Raw genomic sequence first — 21,916 nt, forward strand, 5'->3', positions numbered from 1 at the left:
GTTGTTGTTTAGTCGTTTAGTCGTGTCCGAGTCTTCGTGACCTTATGGACCAGAGCACGCCAGGTACTCCTGTCTTCCACTGCCTCCCGCAGTTTGGTCAAGCTCATGCTGGTAGCTTCGAGAACACCATCCAACCACCTCGTCCTCTGTCATCCCCTTCTCCTTGTGCCCTCCATCTTTCCCAACATCAGGGTCTTTCCCAGGGAGTCTTCTCTTCTCATGAGGTGGCCAAAGTGTTGGAGCCTCAGCTTCAGGATCTGTCCTTCCAGTGAGCACTCAGGGTTGATTTCCTTCAGAATGGGGAGATTTGATCTTCTTGCAGTCCATGGGACTCTCAAGTGTCTCCTCCAGCACCATAATTCAAAAGCATCAATTCTTCGGCGATCAGCCTTCTTTATAGTCCAGCTTTCACTTCCATACATCACTACTGGGAAAACCATAGCTTTTACTATACGGTCCTTTGTTGGCAAGGTGATGTCTCTAAAGGCCAATTTAAATCAATCAAAACAAATCAAAATGAACCAAATGCCCATTATCTGTCCTGCCCCTCCTCCCACGCCATACCTCCCCCGACCCAGAACCACTGTAATTGGGCCTCTCCCTGCTCTCCTCCATTCCTTTCCTCCCAGGCATATCCCACAAAATGCTCTTACAACTCAGTTAAAATCAGTTACAACACTTTTAAAAAATTAAAAGAATATAAAAACAATTTAAAAGCAATTTAATGAGGAGGAGGTGTGGCAGTGTCTGAGACAACCTCATTCAATATACTTGGATTACTTCTGAGTAAACATGCCCAGGCTGGCAGCTAACCTGATTCTGTAATATCCTTCATGTGATTTTACACTGCACAGTTTGCTGCTAATACACATGTGTTGTTATTAATTATGCATTTTAACTGGGGTTTTTTTGTGCAGTCTGACCATGTACCTTGAAGGGGGAGATATAAATATCTAAAGAAATAAACAGGATGGGAGAAGTTAGCTTAACAGGAAGTCATTCTCTCTTGTCCTCAGTGTGTTAGCTGGGCACATAATGCTTTAGAGTGACAATTATCTCTCACAGCCACTCACAGCAGCCTGATGTGACCCAGGGTTAAAAATCATTTTGCCTTCATAAGCAAGAGCAACCACATTCTTTCACTGTAGTGCGGTTCAGATTATTTGAAAAAGTTGCTAATGACTATTTGACAGGGGAGTCGTTGGTCGGAGGAATGAAAAGTAGGATGAGCCGGAGCCCTCACACCAGTCTGGAATCCTAATGCCTGCGTGTCTTGTATTAACAGTGTGTCCCAATTAAATTCATAGGAAAAATAAACATCTCATTAAAATTTACACAAATACGCTTCGGTGATGATGAAATAATGTGCATTTACACTGACTGGTGTAAAAAGCAGCCTTGCTAGGGCTTGTTAATACAGGTGCCAGGTGAAATCCTGTACTGCAGAACTGCCAGCTATAGATAGATAGATAGATAGATAGATAGATAGATAGATAGATAGATAGATAGATAGATGATAGATAGATGATAGATAGATAGATAGATAGATATAGATAGATAGATGATAGATAGATGATAGATAGATAGATAGATATAGATAGATAGATAGATAGATAGATAGATAGATGATATAGATAGATAGATGATAGATGATAGATAGATAGATAGATAGATAGATAGATAGATAGATAGATAGATATATAGATGATAGATAGATAGATGATAGATAGATAGATAGATAGATAGATAGATAGATAGATAGATGATAGATAGATGATAGATAGATAGATAGATAGATAGATAGATAGATAGATAGATAGATAGATGATAGATAGATAGAGGTAGTAGGTAGCATTATTATTATTATTATTATTATTATTATTATTATTATTATTATTATTATTTACCCACCCTTTATCACGAAGTCCAGGGCAGGTTACTCTGCTCTTCAGAAGAATGTGTTCTGCAACAATTATAGATATGTCAGCATGGTGCTTTTTTCCTTAAAAAAATGTTTAGGGGTATTCTCATTTTAACTCAAGAAAATCACCAAGAAAGGAAAGGAAGCCACCATCCAAGGTGGTACCAGCGAAAGTGACCAACTCCTACTTCACACATTAAACGCTCACTTCCATCTGAGACTCATGAAACATCGTGACAGGAAATGAGGCCGCTATCGGGGGTAGCAACGGAACTGACGATTCACCGTGCTAGAGAAGAAACAATTTTTTTTTAACAAAAATAGTTTCTTATCCCGTTAGATTCACAAAATGTTTAGGGGTATGCATACCCCCAGAAAAAAGCACTGTCCAGGATAATGCCAAGATATACTGGGTGTTGGTCCCTACCATCTTGTGTTCATTGGCTCTCTCTGTACATCAGCAGCATCTGTGATCTATTGCCAGCATAGTCACTGACTGGTGGGAATCGGGGCTGCTTCACAATCATTGGAGGGGTGTCTTAAATTTACCTGCCATTTATCTATTTTCTGGCAGTGAGTTTCTCCACGTCTCTCCTGGCCTGACCCTGCATTGGATACAGCAACTGTTTCACCAATGCAGTGGTGGCCTTTTCTCACACCCCCACACAGTGGAACATGAGTCTAGTATTACTCTGTCAGATACGCTTACAGAGTTTAGCATAATGGAAAGTTGAATGAACATGCCTGATTTGAGTCACAATGCTGGCTCAGCTGTGGAGTAGGAACTATGCAGTGGGAAGAAGCAGGAAATTTGGTTGGGTTCCCATTTTTGCACTTTCCAAAACAACACACAAACCAAAATGGAAAATTTAATGGAAAATATGCATTAACCTGCATACAAGTGAAAGTATACTGAAATTCATTATAGTGGGGGAAAGTGCTTGCAAAATATATTCAAAAAATGTGCATGTTAGGCAAAATTGCATACATAAATCTGTCTTATGGGAGAAATGGGCACTAAAATGCTGATGAATTCCCATGAGCACTCTGTTATTTAAACAAAATCACAAACTGATGCTGAAATCTGGCAAAATGAACTTAAGATTGGAAAAAGGAGAAACTGACAGAAACCAAAAATTGATAGAATTGCACGTCCCTAGCCTGCAGCCAGCCTTAGCTTTAGCAGCTAGAGCAATTTGGGTCTAGCTTTAACAAATGCCATAAATTCTGTTTATAATTTTGATAGCATTTAGGCAAGAGTGCAAAAGAAATTATTTTTCACTTCAGGCCTTTCTGAAATTACTTGCCCCTACATCATGAACAAACTATTTACCAGAAGCCACGGGGTACCACCTAACCACTTTTGATGACGGTAGCAAAAATGGCCTGAGGTTTTAAAAACAAGGATAAGAGCAATAGAGACTTAGAGCAAATGTGGGGCTTGAAATCTCTCCTATAAATGCAGCCACACAGGTATATATATTTTTTTCAGTAACTGCAGTTTTAGCACACTGGTGCTGTAGCAATTTACCAATAACTCATATTTGCCATTTTAGGAGAAAGATACAAGTTGTTATATGTATCGGAGCTACAAATGTAAATATAAAATACTACTTAGGGAGTTAAACATGAGCTAGGCAGCAGCAGGCAAATATTTGACGGGTTATTTAAAATTGCATATGAATTTCAATCTTACTTCTTCCTTGCCCCCTCCTGCTTGGGCTCTTGTTCAGTTGCTGCACCTCTTGTTCAACCTCTCCCTTTGGTTGATCAAGACCCCAGTATCCACTGAAGCTTCCTGCTCCATAGCAGAGGGGGGAAACAGAGGGGAAAACCAGAATCTATGCTCCTCCTTCCAAACTGGTTGAATTTGGGGTGGATATCTCCTGCCCTTCAACCCAGGTACTCCAGTTCAGCACCCCTCTCCAGTTCCTTCCTTCTTCTCTGTCAGAGCCTCCCAACCCAAGCCCAAGCCCAGCCCCATTAGCACTTCAGAGTTCATAACACCAGCTTCCTAACCTTTCTATCTCCATCTTCCCTGTTCTGCTCCTCTCAAGAGGTTCACAGTCCGCCATGCCATTGTCAACGATCTTACCAACTTCCAGTTTTGATCCCTGGGCAGCCATAGTTTTTCAAAACAACCCCTTGATTCCCAGACCAGCTGGATTTTTAGTCCATTTCCTTCACACATCACTTCAGCCAATCTCCTCCAGAAGATTCAACATCGCTACCGCAAAAGTCCTTCGCGCACTACAATATACTGAACTTTTGCATAATATCTAGGAATGGCTCCTTTAAATAACAGTATTAAACATGTAATAGCAAATCATTTGAGTTTTGCTCTCATTTCCAAATATTTGTTTAAATATCTATTCAGTATAACAATAATTGATTAGGATAAAACTGTTGGGGATAAGCAGTGTCCAGTGCACAGCGGAATGATGAAAAGTATATGCCAACATGCTCTATACTACTTTATTTACAGTTCAAAGCTGGTAAGTTACAGAAAAACATTTTCCCTCTGCCGGAGCAGAGAAAGCGTCATCTCTCCTCTAAAGCACGGAGAGAATCACTCAAAAGTGAAACTGCAAAGAACAGTGAAAAACAGGAAACCAGTGTACGTCACATCCAGTCTCCCATTCCCGTGGGAACCCAACAGTGCATTGTCTGTGGAATGTAAACAACCTGTCTCGTGACAAGCACTTCGCTGCACAGAGAAGAAAGCAGAAACCAACATCCTCCCCCTTTCTGTGAACATCTCTGGGCAGCGTGTTCGTACAATATCAGTACAAACCCAACTTCTGCACATAGGTACAGTGTTGATCCCTTGATACAATCTTGGACAATACATCAGCAGGAATTTCATTACCTGGCATATAGGACACCGTTACGAGTCCCTTCTGAATACGTTCCCTAGCATGTTGCAACTTCAATTGCAAGTGCTTCGTGCTTTGCTTACAACCTTCAGAATTCAGCAAAGACAAACATGCTTTGTTGTCCTGGTAAACCTGGATTGGACATTTGACAGGAATTTTCATGTCTTTGCACAATTGTAACAACCATTCACAATCTTTAAGTGAATAAGACAGTGCATTCAGTTCAGCTTCACAAGTACTTAAGCTAACTGTTGTTTGCTTCTTGCATGACCAATCAAATAGACCCTGATTGTACTTATAGCAAACTCCAGACGTACTCTTCCTGTCTGTAGTGTCACTTCCAAAACTTGCATCTGCAAATATCTCAAGACCACCAGACTTCTGATTGTTAAATCTCAGTCTGTAATGCATAGTGCCTTTCAAATACCGCGCTATGCGTTTCAGAGCTTTCCAATCCTTAACAGTAGGATTGTTGACTTGTCTGCTTAGCAAATTACAGCTAACAGCAATGTCTGGTCTTGAACATCTGGCAATGAAGTTTAGCTTGCCTAGCACACTTCTGTACAGTGTAGTGTCAGAAAATGCTTCTTCAGTGTCATCTACCTGATAACCTGTTATCATCGGTGTGTCCACAGGGTTAGCATCCATCAGGTTTAGCTTGCTTAACACATCAGCAATTTTCCGTGACTGGTGTACTAGAATGTTACCATCTTGATCTCTCTCTATTTCCAGAGATAGGTAGTTGTTTACCTCACCAAGATCTTTCATGTCAAAGTGCTCTTTCAGTTGAGCTAGGGCGTTATTGTACATTGTGACATCCTTCCAAAAGAATAAAAGATCATCAACATAAAACAAACAGTACAGTTTCTTTTGCCCCTCCTCTTTGACAAATACACATGGATCAGCTTTCCCTTGCTGAAAACCTAGAGAAAACAATACTTCAGTGAGTTTTGTGTGCCAACACCGTGCACTTTGTTTGAGACCATAAAGGGACTTTTTCAGAGCACAAACAAATCCCTGTTTTACCTGTACGCCATCAGGTGGAAGCATATAAAGGGATTCACCTAGAGATCCGTACAGAAAAGCTGTATTCACATCATGGTGACTAATGTGTAGATTTTCCTCTGCAGCTAGCTTGAGCATAAGCCTAATGCTCTCATACCTCACTGTAGGTGAGTAGGTCTCGTGATAGTCTTCACCTGGTACCTGTGCAAAACCTCTGGCTACCAACCTGGCTTTGTGTCTGACTATCTTGCCATTTTGATCAGTCTTCGCTTTGAAGACCCATTTGCTTCCAAGCAATTTCATTCCTGGAACTATTGGAACAAGGTCCCATGTTTTGTTCCTTTCCAAGGAATCAAGCTCAGCCTTCATGGCATTTGACCATGGCTCAGCTTCTTTTGAATCCAAATCCTGGATTTCTTGGAAACTTGAAGGTTCAAAAACCTTCTTGGAGCTTTTAACAGCTGTTACTGCAATCTTAGCAAACTCATCAGCAAATCTCTTTGGAGGTCTGCCTTTTGTGGCTCTCTGTGACCTACGAATTAGCCTTAAGTCTTCAACACTCTCCTCTTCCTTCTTAGGAGAAAAACGACCTATTGTGAACAATGGTTCCTCCAATTCTTGATCAGAACTTTCAGAGGGTCGCATAGAGGCTTTTGCACTCTTGAAATCCTCTGAATCATCCGATTCAGTTTCAGACTCAGAATCAGAACCTTCATCAGTGGGTGTGGGTTGTTGTGGTTGCTTTTGACTATCCTCAGTCTCATCACTGTCATCAGGATAACATTGGAAAATTCCCACATTCTCCCCCCACTTGGCATTGTACTCAACACTTCTTGTGAGCTTAATTTCCTTAGAGTCAGTCATCATTATTCTGTAAGACCCTTTCTGATAACCTAGAAAGATACCATGCAATCCACGCTTGTCTAACTTGGAGTGTTGTGGTGAGTGAACCCACATGTCCGAACCAAAAATTCTCATGTGTTTGATGTATGGCTTCTTGCCAAACATCTTCTCATAGGGGGTACAACCAATCGCTGAAGATAACCTGCGATTGTAACTGTAAGTGAAACATGAGAGAGCTTCGGCCCAATAACTCTCTGGAAGATTTGCATCATGCAGCAAGGTTTTTAACCCTTGAAGCAATGTTTGATTTGCTCGTTCTGCAAGTCCATTCTGCCATGGCGAGCGAGGACTAGACAAATCGTGTTGAATTCCTTTCTCAGCCAGAAAAGCTTCAAACTGCTGAGAAATGAATTCTCCCCCCCGGTCAGTGAAAAGAATCTTTATCTTCTTACCATGCACATTTCCCAACCAAGCACAGAATTCCTTGAACCTAGGAAAAGCCTCTGATTTCTGCTTGAGATTGTACACAAAAATATACCTGGAAAATGCATCAAGGAGAACCATGAAGTACCTATTTCCACCCAAAGAGGGCGCTAGTGGTCCAACCAAATCAGCATGAACAACCTGGTATGGTTCTGTAGCTTGCCTACTAGACACCTTACCTTTCGCAGCCATTTTTACCTTGTTTGCTGCGCATGCCTTGCACTTCATGTGGTACCTGCAGGGTTTAATAGTCATACCTTCAACCAAGGCAGGCATTTTAGATACTGCCTCAAAATGCAAATGACCAAATTTTCGATGAAAATCGTGAATACATTCTGCATGCAAACTTTTGTTAGAACCTGCAATGCAACAAGTGTCATCCTGCACAACATCATCATAATACAAAAGAAACAAACGACCAACAAATTCAGCATACAATTGATAATCATTTTTCTTGGTGATGATGCATCTATTGTTCTTAAAAGAAACGTCAATCTTCTTCTCAATCAGCTGTCCAACGCTGAGCAGATTATGTTTCGCATCCGGCACATAAAGCACATCCTGTATCGATAAGTCCAAACTGTGAAGAACAACAGTTCCGTAGCCTTTACTGGGGATAGTGTGGTCATCCGCCTGGTGAATCGCACCTTCCTGCGGTGTAAAAGACACGAACAGTCTCTTATCGTTGCACATGTGATGCGTTGCAGCTGAATCAACAACGAAGAAAGATCTAGACGTCTTCTGGACCTCTGCAACCTCTGCAACCTTTGGAGCGTAGCGTGAGACCATTGCCTTGTGCTGCGTTGTCCTGGACACCGGACCTTTGCCTTTGCTCTGGCCTTTTCCACGCGATGAGCTTCCACTGCGCTGCTCTGTCTTGGCCCTGGGATATTTGCATTCCCTCTTCATATGGCCTAGACGTCCACACGAGTAGCATTTCACTGCCTTCAAAGCTTTGGCGCCATCTGGTGGTTCCACTGCACTATGGGATGACGTCTGTGAAGCCTCCCCATTTCCCATGCAGCTATCACCCCGCCGATCTGCTTCATTCTGAATCATGGCAGTATCACAAGCTATTGTGAGTTGAGCATTTGGCTGATCAGTGGTATCAAATTCCCCACTTGCCTCATCCAGCCTTCTGCAGCTAGCCATCACTGCTGCTTTAAATCAAGCTGCTTTATACTGGCTGCGTCTGTGTACAGCTGCCTCAATCCAAAAGCAAAATCAAAACAGCCTCTGCATGTGAGCCTGTGCCGCTCTTCTGTTTATTTGCTTTGTTTATCTGCAGCTGCTTCAAACTGCATTCCAAAAGCAAGTTCAAAAGCGAAAGTCCCCAAGTGCTTTCTCTACTGCCCTTAAATCTTGCTGCGTCACATCTGCAGCTGCTTTGAAACAACAGCATTTGTAAAAGTTACTTTCGATTTCCCCAGCATAGGAAATTGTTCCCCTTTTAGCCTTTTGCCTGTGCCACGGCAAAAACCGGCTATTAAAAGTTCAAAGTCCAGCCATAAAGCCATTAATTAGAAGCTGGCAGGCTGCCCGGAGCAGTAGCACATACCTTCATCAATCATCTTGACGCGCAGAGCAGATACCGTGCGTTCCGTCCCTCTGCTGCTGTTCCGATACTTTGCCGGCACTTCGTTTCTTGCTCCTTTGTTCCTTTGCCAGGAGCCCGACTTCTGAAGTCCATCCTCAAAACACTGCGTTTTTCTGGGCCCGGAACCAAATGTTGGGGATAAGCAGTGTCCAGTGCACAGCGGAATGATGAAAAGTATATGCCAACATGCTCTATACTACTTTATTTACAGTTCAAAGCTGGTAAGTTACAGAAAAACATTTTCCCTCTGCCGGAGCAGAGAAAGCGTCATCTCTCCTCTAAAGCACGGAGAGAATCACTCAAAAGTGAAACTGCAAAGAACAGTGAAAAACAGGAAACCAGTGTACGTCACATCCAGTCTCCCATTCCCATGGGAACCCAACAGTGCATTGTCTGTGGAATGTAAACAACCTGTCTCGTGACAAGCACTTCGCTGCACAGAGAAGAAAGCAGAAACCAACAAAAACAGTACCCAAAATATGTACATCCAGGAAACTTTTAGCTATTTTAAACAATGCAGGAGCTAAAAACCCAAAGAAGAATAGAAATAAATGTGTCCAGAGCTCCCATAACTAATCCAACAAATAAATGTCTTTGGGCAACTCTGTGAGATGATATCTTTTATTTATGTCACCATAACATAGAAGGGAGCTGCACTTAACTGTAGGATTGTAAATGTTAACAATAAAAGAAGCATATTAAATGCTGTGCGAAGACTGTGCAGCTCCTAAGATACATCGTGGTGAGTTCTTATTTGTTTCCCAAATGCTAGCCATTGCATATGGGATTTAAATATTAACCGGTCAATCTTTTGTGGTGAAGCATGAAAAGGAAGCAAGGTCTTTTAAAGAGTAGGGGAATTGCGTCTGGATTTTTATTTTTTAGATTTGTTGAGCTGTCAAGACTGGGACATAGTGATACATACCAGCACTTCAATTGCTGAGTGCTGCAAAACAGTGAGGGAGATAGTTTTGTACTGAGGTGTCTGCTATGTGAAGAACCTATTCTGGCTTTCCATGACATTTTTTTACACATTGCACTTTTGTCTATTTTTCATCCCTCAATTATTATTGTTAAACTTTTTGTACAGGGCAATGCAATGAACAAAAACAAAATCTGTGTGTCTATGTGTTTTTTAAATGACTTCTTTCCATACAAATTTGTATTGGTGGTGCGGGTCAATTGTTAACCTTCTGTTTTCTTCCACTTATCCCTCCCTCTCTCATTTGCATATAAACACTTTTATCTGAATACTTGATGAATGTCTGGAGCTGGAATAATCCAAAACCCTATTACACCAAGCTCAAGTGGTAAAATCCCCAAGGCCAGCCCTTACAGGTTGTAATGTAGCATAGGCACCATCTCCCCAGGGCGCTGGGTGCCCGAGCACCCACGAAATTTCCCATATAGGGGCCGGGCACCCACAAAATGCAGGGGCAGGTGTGTGGGCACCAAGCCCCGTGCAAAGAGTGCAGAGTTCGGACAGGGATGGTGGAAGAGAGAGCATGGAGTTTGGCGGGGGGAGAGACCACAGAGTTTGGGTGGGAGGGGAAGAGAGAATGCAGAGCTGGGAGCGTGGAGAACACGGAATTTGGTTGAGGCAGGTGGGAGAAACAGCAGGGAGATCAAGGGGGGTGGAAGAGAAAGTGCTGAGTTGGGGGAGAGAAAGAGAGTGGAGCTCGTGCCCCACCCCATGCTACTTTCACGAGCTCATCCTACACTTGAGTAGGACCCTGGAAGAGACACATGCCCGACTTGCATGTTCTTTCCCTCCTGGTCTTTCGTTTGGGAGCTTCATAAGCTTTCTTCAGCCCGAACATCACAGCGACTGATGCCGACAGACACCAGCACCCTTAGGGATCCACAGAGTCTTTGCAGCTTGCGTAACAGACCTCAGCAACTCAGCATTTTGGCTAATCTACTTTATTTACATATAAACACACACGGAGCACTGCAACATGGTTCTCTCTCTCTCTCTAGCATCAGACAGCAAAGAGAAAAAGAACAAAGGACAATAGTCCCACTTCACGGAACACAGTAACACAAACATCCTGTCTCCGTCACTCCCCACTTTGTGAAGTCAAAACATACACCGTCATGTGATAGACAAAAATCCCATGACTGCAATCACAGAGCAGCAATTCTAACAGCTACAACGTCATGACATCATGGTATGGGTGGGGCACACTGGGCACCCTAGTGTGGGGCCCACGTTGGCGCCGTTGTAATGTAACAAATGGCTTCAAGTTACAAGAAAGGAGATTCTGACTAAACATCAGGAAAAACTTTCTGACTCCCTCAGGAGGTTGTGGACTCTCCTTCCTTGGAGGCTTTTAAGCAGAGATTGGATGGCCATCTGTCATGGATGCTTTAGCTGAGATTCCTGAATTGCAGCGGGTTGGACTAGATGACCCTTGGGGTCCCTTCCAAATCTACAATTATATGATTTTATGATTCTATAGAACATTGATTAATGTTTAGGTCAGGTGTGCTTTCTGAAAAAGTAAAAGGCTGTACCCAATTTTCATTTACTGTTCAGTTTGATTCCCGGGGAAAGGCTTCTGTCAAAGAAAATGGAACACACTTGTATCAACTAATTGAACACAAAGTTTTTCTTCCTGTCTCCTACCAACTTCATCGTGACATTGATAAGATAGCACCTCTTCTCATGACTCCATTTGACATTGTCTCTGACATTGTATTGTTTTCAAGGGGGGGGGGTGTGGAATGCGTCTTGAGTTTTCACACCGAAACTACGTAGGTAATGATTTCCACCCAGGAGGTAATGGAGCATGTATATATAAGCAACGGACTGCACACTGAAGTGCACAATAAAACAACAACATGGCAGTAAAATATAACTATCCTCTTACCTAAATATGCTACATTGTTTACAAATTGCTTATAGAATATCCAACAAGAAGCATCAGTTAAGAACAAATGCGCAAAACCCCTCTTCTGCAAACCATCTGTTTTCCCACCATATGCACATTCTGTTTAAGGTCAGCTTATATATGAAGTGCAAAACAGATTAAAAGGCTGCAATCAATGGAGCTTCACAAATGTTCCTTCTATAGGAAAGGTGCTGTCTGGCAGACCCTGAGTGATTATGACATTACCTTACTGACATTTTATCCTGGGTTTAATTAAACGGGTGAGAGCACAAATCTGGTTCCACACATATATTCCAGCAGCAGAATACACACTTGTGATTTATTTATTTATTCAACCCAAATGACTGTTCTCTGAGATAGCCACCAGGGATATAGCCCCTCATGCGTTATGGATGATCCGAAGCTACAGCTGCCAGAGAGTCACACTCTAGAACACCAAAGTAGGAAAGTAACCTCACTTAACCAGAGCTGATTTTGACATTGTCTGGGTTTAAATGCCTGTTAAATATATTTGTACTTTGTTGTCCCCAGAGATGTCCAGAGAGGGATCTCGGGGTGCAGATGTAATGCAGAGATGAGGAACTATTTCAGCCTGAGGGCCAGATTTCCTGGTGGGCAGCCTTCCAGAGACCACATGCCAGGGGTTGCTGCGGTCAGAGGCAAAAGTCAGTGGTCCAATGGATGTGACTCTTAAAGGACACTTCATGGCAGCAGTGGGAGGCGGGTGGCACTGTGGTCTAAACCACCGAACCCCTTGGGCTTGCCAATCAGAAGGTCAGCAGTTCAAATCCCCTTGACAGGGTGAGCTCCTGTTGCACAGTCCCAGGTCCTGCCAACCTAGTAGTTTGAAAGCACACCAGTGCAAGTAGATAAATAGGTAAACGACGTTTTCGGGTCCTCTGGTTTCCATCACGGTGTTCTGTTGTGCCAGAAGCAGTTTAGTCATGTTAACAACATGACCCAGAAAGCTGTCTGTGGACAAACACTGGCTCCCTTGGCCTGAAAGAAGATGAGCACTGCAACCCCATAGTCGCCTTTGACTGGACTTAACCATCCAGGGGTCCTTTACCTTTACCTTTTTTACATGGCAGTCATCTTTTAAAACCATCCAAGTTTGCAGTCATCACTACCCCTTGTGGGAATTGATTTCTATAGATTGAACTGTGCGTTCTGTAAAGAGGTGCTTTATTTTATTCATCCTGAATCATCCAACATTCAGCTTCATTTGATGTCTGTGAGATCTAGTGCTATGAGAGAAGGAGAAAATCTATTCTCTACCTACTTTCACCGCACCATGCAGAATTTTTATACACCTCTCCTCTTATTCACCTTTCCTTTAAACTTGAAAACTCCCAAATGTTATAACCTTTTCCTCATAGGGGAATTAACTTGAATTCTGAACATCAGAGATATTCTACAGCACAATGTATCATTGCAGGTCCCACTTGTTATTCCCTATTTATCTGGATCTGTCCTTATTTTCTAGTATCCACCCCTGCTAAATCACTGTCCTTAATTTTGCTTTTTCAGTATGCCTTGTTAATCTTTTGGTATTAAGAGTTATTAGAGCTGTTGCAATTGTGCAGGGTTCAGCTCTTTTCTCAGAGTTACTAGAACTTCAAAGTCTGGAGAGAGGTGCCACAGATTTCAGGTCATAAGTCTGGAGCCTCTACCCCAAATGACCTCCACACAGGTAACAGTAGGCCAGTGGTGGCAAATCATAACATGCTAGGAAGTGCTGTGCTGGCAGCAGAGGCTGGAGCCCTGCATCACAACTCTAATATAAGTAAATTTCGCAAAACACCGAGAGTGGCAGTGAGCTCAGTCAATAAAATTTAAGATTGCTGAGCCCCATCAGATACCTCTCTCACCACTCTGGTACCCTCATTGGCCTGGCAATCCCAAAGGTGGCATCTGATTGTCTGAGTTCAATGCCTTCTTGGTGCTTTGGGGAGGTTTCGCTAAATACCATCAGTGACAGGCAGCTGAAATATTATTGCCTGCTTTCCAAGCCACTCACTTATCAGTCACAGCTCTGACTTCCTCATTGGCTAAAAACACTGAAAAGTGGGGGCAGCCCGGCTGACTCCTTTAACAGAACTTGCTTAGAAGGCTGCATGTACATTATGCTTCATAACTTTCTTTCTAGAAAGGCTATATACTTCCTTTAAAAAGAAGAAGAAAGTCTTGCACCCCTGTTCTAGGACGCCAAATAAGGCCTGCACAGGCATCAGGTTGGTGATCCCCAGCCTAATGATCAGTCTCTAATGATATTAATCTGGGAGCAGGGAGAATGAAAAGTGGAAATAATGCAACAAACTAAAATTCTAGAGTTCCGCAATGTCAGTTCTTTGTTTGTAGTCACGTTTCAAAAGGATCATCTCGGTCAGTGTTCCTGTGTTGTTGGGGGTTGGACTAGATTACCCTCAGGACCCCTTCCAACGCTACAATTCTATGATTCTATGAACAATGTATACTCATAATTAAGGAGGTCCTCCATCTCAGGGGGCCCTAAATCTGGACATACTATGCATACCTATAAATTTGCCACTGAGCACTGTTCATAATGAAAGACATAATAGGCAACAGGCATCTTTTCCTTTTGTTGTTTAGTCGTTTAGTTGTGTCCAACTCTTCATGACCCCATGGACCAGAGCACGCCAGGCACTCCTGTCTTTCACTGCCTCCCGCAGTTTGGTCAAACTCATGTTCATAGCTCCAAGAACACTGTCCAACCATCTCGTCCTCTGTTGTCCCCTTCTCCTTGTGCCCTCCATCTTTCCCAACATCAGGGTCTTTTCCAGGGAGTCTTCTCTTCTCATGAGGTGGCCAAAGTATTGGACCCTCAGCTTCAGGATCTGTCCTTCCAATGAGCACTCAGGGCTGATTTCCTTGAGAATGGATAGGTTTGATCTTCTTGCAGTCCATGGGACTTTCAAGAGTCTCCTCCAGCACCATAATTCAAAAGCATCAATTCTTCGGCGATCAGCCTTCTTTATGGTCCAACTCTCACTTCCATACATCACTACTGGGAAAACCATAGCTTTAACTATACGGACCTTTGTTGGCAAGGTGATGTCTCTGCTTTTTAAGATGCTGTCTGGGTTTGTCATTGCTTTTCTCCCAAGAAGCAGGCGTCTTTTAATTTCGTGACTGCTGTCACCATCTGCAGTGATCACGGCGCCCAAGAAAGTAAAATCTCTCACTGCCTCCATTTCTTCCCCTTCTATTTGCCAGGAGGTGATGGGCCCAGTGGCCATGATCTTTGTTTTTTTGATGTTGAGCTTCAGACCATATTTTCACTCCTCTCCTCTTTCACCCTCATTAAAAGGTTCTTTAATTCCTCCTCACTTTCTGACATCAAGGTTGTGTCATCTGCATATCTGAGGTTGTTGATATTTCTTCCGGCAATCTTAATTCTGGCTTGGGATTCATCCAGCCCAGCCTTTCACATGATGAATTCTGCATATAAGTTAAATAAACAGGGAGACAATATACAGCCTTGTCATGCTCCTTTCCCAATTTTGAACCAATCAGTTGTTCCATATCCAGTTCTAACTGTAGCTTCTTATCCCACATAGAGATTTCTCAGGAGACAGATGAGGTGATCAGGCACTCCCTTAAGGCTATCTTAATAATAATAATAATCAAACCATGTTATCGGTATCTGTGGAGGCTATTTTCTCAAGCAAAGGGAAAGGGGAAAATAACAGACATATTTTCTACAGCAAAGTCATGTTTTCCTGTTCGTTTTTTAAAGAACAAACAGAATAAAAAAGGAGCCCCAGCTTTCAAAGCTACTATGTCTTCACCCTCTAAAGCTCTTAAAGAAAATTACACAAAATGACTCCTATTAATTCAGTGAGCACAGCGCTCCAGCTAACTTTCTGGCAAGAATTCAGTCACCCTTGGAAAGTTATGCCCATTGCTGAGTAAAACAATTTCTTATGCAGTGAATCTTGTCATTAGAGTCAAATATATGGCATCATAGTTAATCCATAGCATCGCATAGCTAAAGTGAGCTTGGCTTGTCATTGGCTATACCAAGGTTCAGTGCTGCACTGAATATTCACTGTGTTTGATTTTCACACTAAGCATGCCTTTCTGGAAGAGACTTTTTCAATCAAAGCACAGCATCCCCATATAAAAGATGAAATGCTCATTTCAACATTCCTGGTGCCTCATTGCATATGACATTTTCTGTTTGTTCACCCTCTGCTGACATCACATGTCAACAAATCTCAAGCTTTCTGAATCAACTAGGCTTTTTCTCTCTTTTTTTCTCCCTTTTCACAATAGCTCCCTTTGATAAGGTGAGCTGCTTTTCTTTGCCCTTTTTACATTTCCCGATGTTTACTTTCTGTGCCTCAGAAACTGGATGTCCAAAGTAATGAGAAGTCTGAAAAGCCCATGTGGGTTTTGGGTTTTGCAGTGAGAGGCTGGTAAGTGAAGAAGCTTTAGATGTTTTGTGTCATTGTGTCAGTCCTAATGGCAAATATGGTAACCCATTACCAAACAGCATAGGCCAGAGGTAGCCAACATGAGAGCTTCTTGCTGTTGTTAGACTCCAATTCCCATCTCCCCTGAGCATTGGACATGTTGCCTGGGGCTGATGGGATTTGGAGTCAGAGGCAGTTTTGGGATAGCATGACTGGTTCATCCACACTAGGCACCAAGCTGCCTGCCACAACAATGCTGTAGAATGGAGCATGAGAGGCAGGGTTGCCAAATTTTAGTGTCACACAGGGCACCGCTGAAATTTTAGATCCAAAAGTCCAACCACATGTGGAGGGCATCCTGCTGGATATCTGTAGCTTAGAAGGTGTTGCACTGTGGCACATAATGACATCGGGTCAGTAAGCATCAGCACATAAATTACATGGCCCAAGACATACAAATAGATCCAAAGCCTTGCTAGAACAGGTCAAAGGCTCATCTAGTCCCCTGCCCTGTTTTCACATCGGCCAACCAGATGCCTATGGGAAGCAGCAATTGGCATGTAGTGCTTAGTACTTACAGTCCTACTGTCATTAAGACAGTAGCTCTATTTGGCTATGCATTCCTCATGCAATTACAATTGCATTAGGGAGACTCTGCATCATCACTGTGTCCTCACCAGTTCCCCACTCCACCCCAATCTGCTCACTTTTGCTTCTGGTCCTGCCAACGATTGGAATGTGGCCCCTGGAAGGTTGCTGAGAAAGGAATGTGAATAAATTTCCCAGCCGTTGTTTCTCACCCAGCACCAAAGGTTGGTAGCTTCACCTGCAGCTTTTATTCCCAAACAGAAGAATGATGTCCTCCAGCTCAGCCCTAATCGGGCTATTAACATATCATTTGGACAATTAACATTTAGGCAACATCAGCACCATACATTTCAAACACTATAATACCACTTTAACAACCATGGCTTCCACCCAAAGAACCCTGTAGTTTGTTAAGGGTACTAAGAGTTTTGGGGAGAACCCAATTCCTCTCACTACATTTCCCAGAGCTCCTGAGGATTGAGGGCTGGGGCAGGTTGGAGGGCCAAGCACATTCTACTAGGAGCTCTCAGCACCCTTTACAAATGACAGTTCCCACGGTTGAAGTGGGTTGATAAGGTCACCCAGGGCTCTTTTGGGAGAAAGCCCATGGTATAAATTTAACAAATAAATAAATGTGTGATGTGGATTTGACCCTGGTGTGCAGGAGTGGGCTGAAAATTAATTAGTCACATAGCCTATGGTGATTTCTACTTCATATTTGCGTTACATTATTACATTATGTATGTTACATTATGTACAATAATGTCACCCGGATCTGTGTTGCTCTTTTCAGAATATAATTAATTCCAAATTATTTTGTCAAGTTTTCAGCTGAAAAACAAGTAGCCAGTACCCATCCCCTCGACACTATAATAGGCGATGTAAAGCAAAACAACAATCCAAAAAAAGTTGGCATCAGCAATGTCAGATATCTTTTTCTCTCCCACAGAGAAATGTTAATGCCAGCTAAATTCCAACAACTCCTCTAGTTTTTCCTCACCGTTTTTCAAAATACCATATTTCATGGCTGCAATAGTCCAGTAATTACTGCTCAGGGAAGCCTTTCCATAAAGCTCTCCTTTGGAATGCAGAGCTCCTAAAGTTATAGTATAATATGTCTTCTAGTTATGAGATTTGTAAAGGGATTTCAGGCATAGAACAGACAAGGTGTCAAGATGATAAATTTATAATGAGGGGCCGTAAGGGAGGAGTTTGCATATTCCTACTTGGCTTTGTGAACCTGAAATATGTCGAAGGTAGCCAAGAAAGCACAGCCTGAGCTATCAAATTTGTACATTTATAAGCAGTCCGTTGGATATTAATAGCAGGCTCAGTACCCCTGAAAGCCTTGACTATTCACACTGATCAGCAATTATTTCAGAAAGACAGCCCCACAAGGTACTCTTATTTTGACAAATGCCTTGACAAGTCTTCTATATTTGGTTCTCTGTCTAACAGGAGATTCAAGGGCAGGACCTTCAGGCTACTTACAGCAGGAGCCTGAAGGCAGTTCGGGTGCAGTTCTCACTAAGAGTGGCTTGGAGGGACTTAGGAAGCTACTATTGGTCCATCCAGTTCAGTACTGTCTACACTGACTGGCAGTGGCACTCTGGGCTTCCAGACAAGGTTATTCCTTAGCCTTACCTGCAGATGAGGTGGATCCAACCTGGGACATTCTACTTCCGTTGTGAAAACTCCCTCTGGATAGTCCACACTTTTGCCTCTGTAGAACAGGAAACAAGAACCCTTAAGTGATATTGGTATGGGAAATAACTATCATTCTATTTCAGGGACGGCCCAATCTACAAACAGCAGCAGACAATTCTAGCGGTTTGTGTATGGTTTCACCCGGATAAGAAACCACGGATACTGTTTTACCCAGAGCTCTGAATACTTTAGGGGCAGGTGGATGGCTGCAAAGAGGTTATACTTACTGAGGAATTTATTTAAATACTCTTTTTTTGTCCACCTGTCACCATAAGTTCCCCAGCAGGGTTACAACAATATGAAAACAAACAAAAGTTTCAAATAAAAACAGAAGTGGGTCCTACAAAGCAAATTACCTTAACTGTCAAATGTCAGGGTAAAGAGGTGTGGGAATATTGACTTTCCAAAGGCCCATGCAAAATGGGACTGTGATTAGGGGCTCGCTCTTGAAGGAATAAAACATAAAGAATTCTCAGTGCACCCAGAAGACACAACTTTTTAAATCACAGCAGCAATTCCCTTACATAAAATATGCTTTTCTCTCCACTGTATAAACCAGCTTGGCTCTCTTCTTATCCACTTGAGATATTAAATCCACGTCACTTTCTCTTCTCCCCAATTCTTAAGTATCTTATTACCATCACTACCAGTTCGTGCAGACTCTGCTCTTGCTAGAGGAAGCAGAATGTGTTTTGTTTGAGGGGGGAGGACAAGTCTCACAAATGAGTCGAGATTATGCTCAGCATACTGGCACAAGTTCAAGCCTCTGAAGGAATCAGAGCTCTATTATCTCAACTCTGCAATTCTAGAAAACAAACTGTCTGCTTAGTGCTAACCCTTCAGATAAGAGAGTATAATGTTCCCTTGGACATCAGATAAAAAGTAAAAAGCCTTGCAAAGAATTTAAATAGAACATACCGGAATGTGTGAAGAAATAGATCTCATTACAGCAGGTGCATTTCATAGATCAAAGGGAAAATATCACAGAATGCTAAACCTTAAGGCTAAGGAGCTAATCTAAGAAAAAATGATAAAGGTATTTCAATTTGGCCCAAGAAACTGGTCCATAATGGACTACTGTAAGTTTGTGTCTTTCCCTTCAAACTCTGCAATGCACACACACAAACACACACTCACCCCAACACTGCTTTCATACTTGCTTAGTCTTTTGCTACCATTAAGTTATCCCTTTTCCCCCAAGCCAATTTTAAAGGCCATTTCAAGAAGATACTGGATGATTTCAGACTGACTTATTGCTCTTGGGAGAATGAAATGGGATTGCGTCAATCTTTACTAGCACAAGGTGTGTGTGTGGTGGGGGTGGAAAGTTGCCTAAGTAACCAGGAAACATGTCGAATTGGATGTCCCCATTCTGTGATATGACACAATATCCTAAGCATGGCTGCCTTTCTCAAAAGAGATTGCTGTTCATCAGGGTAACCTTAAGTGTGCCTTGAAACTCATTTGCTCTGCTCCTGCAGAAATGGACCAAGACAGAAAAAGGAAAGAAACAAATAATTGTGTGTTTGCAGTGGCCCCGATAAAGCACCTTTTCCAAACACGTCTAAAATCAACTGTAGGACTGAGGTTATAGACTTAAAGCCAGGAGCCAACAGAGGATGTATGAAACTGGTAACATTTAATCATCTTTAACAAATAGAGAATGCCAGCACTCTGGAAAAGGATTTACTCTATCAGAAGGACTATATGTATTATGCAATTCTGCACAGGTATTGATGAGATATGGGATTTAGTATTGGCCACCGCACTCAGCAACCTAAAGCTCTTATTTTCTATTTGATTGTTGCATGTCAAGACTCGCCGCCCCCCTAAAAATTCCTTGTAACTTTGAGCTCTTCCACCAGAATGAGGTGGAACTAGCAAGGGGCATCTCCAGACCTTTTCTTCTTGATTCTGTGCTAGTTTTACCTAGCTAGCCCCAGCAACAGAATAGAAAGTGACAAAATCCTCTCGGTCTCTCTGCCTTCCTTCATAAGGACGATTTTCAGAACAAAACAAAACAAAAAATATATAGAATATATTAAAAGACACCATACCTGTTGAACCATGAACAGGGACATTTACCGCTCAATAATGGGGTGCTCAATTCTAAAAGAATTCTACACGTCTTCTCTCCCTGGATACATTCATTGAAATGATACCCTACTCTGTTTCTCTGCCCACAAATGTGGTGAAGAGTATTGAGGGGACTTTTGCACAGAGCTCAGATAAAAACATACCAACGGCAAGAGGACCAGTACAAATAATATTTGTAAAGGCCTTGAAGGACAAAAAGATATTCACCCGGTGATGAGAATAGGTGCCAGATGAGCCCCACCCCCAGAAGAAGACAAGGCATTGAGGCCATAAAGACCCCCTCTTACATCAGACTTACCAAAGAAATTGGGGTGCCCAGAAGAGGGTCCCCAACATGGTCTGGCTTGTCCTAAATAACAGCTTTGCTCCTAGCAAGCATGTCAAATGATACATTAACCGCAAATATAAGGGCAACCTACACAAAGTCAGAAAGTACACAGGGATGGGGAGAAATTTTATTCTGTTTCAATTTAATAATAATAATAATAATAATAATAATAATAATAATAATAATAATAATTTATTTATTTATACCCTGCCAATCTGACTCTGGGCAGCTTTCAACAAAAGATTAAAATACAATAATTCATCAAATACTAAAAACTTCCTGAAACAGGACTACCTTCAGATGTCTTCTAAAAGTCAGATAGTTGTTTATTTCTTTGATATCTGATTGGAGGGCATTCCACAGGGCGGGCGCCACTACCGAGAAGGCCCTCTCCCTGGTTCCCTGTAACCTCACTTCTCACAGTGAGGGGTCCGCCAGAAGGCCCTCAGCACTGGACCTCAGTGAATCTATCTATTTTGAACTTTTTGAAACAATATGTGAACCAAATGCAGCCATCTTTTGAAATTTACTCTTCTCTGAATTTTGCAATGCAGTTCTGCAGCAAAGTACCGTAATGTGTACAAAATTGCAGGAAAATGTTGAATAAAATGTGCATAAAAATGACTATAACAGAATACAACAATGGTTTGTGTTAGGGATAATTGCTTTGGGGGAACTGTATATTAGGAGAAATCCGCACTAAAGTCCTGGTGCAGATATGAGGAGAGCTGAATTGAAGGGTGAGAAAATGAGAAACAGAGAGAAATTTTAAATGATGGATTCATCCATCCCTATGGACATATAAGTCCTCTATACTTTCTGTGCCCAGAACCAAGGCTAGCAACACACACACACAATGTAAATGAAGATTAAGCTAAGAAGCGCATTTTTGTTTGATCTTTCTATTATGCTTGTTTTATTTAACAAATACAGTACAATACAACAGCTAACAGAATAAAGAGAACTAGCAAACAATTGGGTCACAGATTTATAAAAGCGTATCTGCCCAATGCACTTTTACCCCTGTCCCTTTGTATACGGTGGAATTGCCTACAATTTAGCCAGCCACAATGTGGGAAAAATAGTTATTGGCAGAATAAATCCCTCCAGATATTTCCCAGTGTTGGTGGATTCAACA

The 21,916-nt window shown here is 42.2% G+C and overlaps 1 long non-coding RNA gene across 1 annotated transcript in view; it reads right to left on the reverse strand.

The window, feature by feature from the left end:
- LOC309370061 overlaps positions 1–21,916 on the reverse strand; it is a 42,574-nt gene that overhangs the window by 13,841 nt on the left and 6,817 nt on the right. Inside the window, exon 2 of the long non-coding RNA XR_014168402.1 lies at positions 18,291–18,369. This is a non-coding gene — a long non-coding RNA (uncharacterized lncRNA). The remainder of the gene's footprint in view (positions 1–18,290; positions 18,370–21,916) is intronic.

This window comes from Podarcis melisellensis, assembly GCF_964234715.1.
Source record: "Podarcis melisellensis genome assembly, chromosome: 5".
Classification (NCBI taxonomy): Eukaryota; Metazoa; Chordata; class Lepidosauria; order Squamata; family Lacertidae; genus Podarcis; species Podarcis melisellensis.